Genomic DNA, 2,483 nt, shown 5'->3' with positions numbered 1-2,483 from the left:
CTTAAGCAAGGCATAATGAGTTTTAATCGTCCTTCAAGATATCCAAAAGAGTATGAAAGGTCTAGGGGTCGGCCAGGGGTCGGCCCCCCGGGCATCTCACAATCCCTTGAAAAGTCCCGAGTTCGTTCAAACTCATTATATTGCTTCATAACTCATCCTTATCATATCATTATGCTCAAAGAGCTGATGTTCTAGACAACCCTAAGGATGAGGTAATTATCACTTTATGTTTTGTTTATAAATTATATAGGTAAAGACTCTTAGGAGCAATTTGGTCTAATTAAGAAACTTAGCACTTTGATTTTAAAGATGGGCTTGTAGTATTTTAAAAGATTTTAAATTAGTTATAGATTATTTTCTAAACCTCATTAAACAAAATTTTGGTTAAGCATGGCTCACTACTAAGCCCTTAGAACTTAATGGGTAGATTTGCAGTTTTAGGAAGAAGGTTTTTTTTTATGTTTATGTTCTTAATCATTATCATGAATCATACACCATCAATTGGGATTTAAAATCAGTGAGTTATGATCTTCCCAAAATCAAAGCCTTCACCTTAATATCTTTTCTATTTAAATATTCTTCCAAATTCCATTTATTTTAAGAAATTACAAATTTATCTTTAATAAGATCAAAGTAAGGTTGGTTACTACCACTTATCCATTTTATATTTCAATCATCAAAACATATCAATTAAGATTATTTGTTGCCCATTTAGCCCTTTGGTTAAGCCTAAATATTAATTAAGCCTTAAATTCCAAACTTACCATTTTTTGCTTCTAAGGCCTTCTATAATTCATTAAATTGAACTCAAATGACTTGCAAATTTTATATTATCCCACTCGTGGGTTAATTAAAATATCATTGGAGAAAAAAGTGATTTTTCTGAATTTATTTAATTTTATAATTATTTATAATGCAAAAATAAGAATTTTCATTGAAAATTCAATAACTCAAAATTTTTATTGAAAATTCAATAACTCAAACAAAACAAAATCTCTGTCCTTAAGAAAATTATTGGAGACTCACTTGTTAGAAGACCACTTGGACCAATTTTCATGATTTTTTGAAGTTTAATGTAATTATTAAAATTATTTGTTTGTTTTGAGCATTAATTAAATATAGAATATCATTTAAGTGAAAAATTAAGTTTTATATTTTTATTAAATCTCTCTAAGTTCAGAGAACCCAAATAAATTAATTTCACATTTATTTGGTTTATATTTTAATTATTAGAATTATTTTAGTGGAAAATTAAAGAAAATTCATTTTAAGCCTTTAAAAATTAATATCTTGACTTAGAAAATTTGAAAAATTATTTTGATTAGTTCCAAGTAATTATGATGCCAATTGTGATATTTTAGTATATTTTTAAAATTTCTAATATCTTGACTTAGAAAATTTGGAAAATTATTTTGATTGGTTCGAAGTAATTATGAAGCCAATTGTGATATTTTAGTATATTTTTAAAATTTTTCAATTTTTATGATTTTTTAATTAATTTTTAATTATTTAAATGCTAAAAAATAGCTCAAAAATGAAGTATTTATTTTAATTCTACTTTTATTTTTCTTAGGTTACTCTTGTCATAAAGAGCTCCCAAAACTAATTTGGTAGTTTTTTGAATTGCATTTTAATTATTATAATTATTTTAATATCAAAAATGATTTTAACTTGATTAATCCATTTTAGTGGTCAAATTAACTCTAGGTGACTTGAAATTTTATGGAGAGGTCCTCTGATATGTGATGGTTAAATTAAAATTTGGAATATTTGGGATGTTTTTGGAATTTTTAGAAATTTTTAGAATTTTTGTGTCATGTGGGGCATTTTGGTAATTTTGGCAATTGTGGGGATATTTTGGTGAATTTTGATCAATTTAGGTAATGGTGAGTGATTTAAAATGATTTTTGGACAAATTTAGGTATTTCAAGTATTTTGGGATTTTTGGCAAAAAATAGGGTTGTGGGGGTATTTTAGTAATTTGGTGATTTTGGGCTAGAATGGGCAAGTAAGCCATGAAGCCATGTCAAACCAATATGAGTCATATGAGAACTCATTTTGGATGTTCAAATGCTAGTCCTAACCCTCTTAGCCAAGGACTAGGGGTTTGGGTCCATCCACATGAGCTTTCCAAAATAAGTCAAGAGACCAAATTAAAGGGGTCTTAGGGTTTGGGGTTTGTGATAAGGTGTGTGTGCAGGCTAGCCTAACCAAAACCAAACCACCCAGGGTTAGTCCTAAGGCTTGACCATCCTATGGGGACTCTCCTTGAGCTCCCTCTTATTGACCCCACCTACTAAGTGCTAGAGATTAAGACCAATATGTGGAACTTCAAGTTGAGCAAAGAAGACTGTAGAATTTCTAATTGTGAGGTTCCTTTTCTAGTCCTCTAAGAATAGTTAACAGGAAAGTCCTATGGCTAGACCCTAGGCTACTAAAGAGGACAAAGTTAGACCTCAACCAAAAATGAGGTCAACATCCAT

This window comes from Phalaenopsis equestris, unplaced genomic scaffold (assembly GCF_001263595.1).
Source record: "Phalaenopsis equestris unplaced genomic scaffold, ASM126359v1 Scaffold000008, whole genome shotgun sequence".
NCBI classification, from domain to species: domain Eukaryota; kingdom Viridiplantae; phylum Streptophyta; class Magnoliopsida; order Asparagales; family Orchidaceae; genus Phalaenopsis; species Phalaenopsis equestris.
This window is presented reverse-complemented; position numbering follows the sequence as displayed.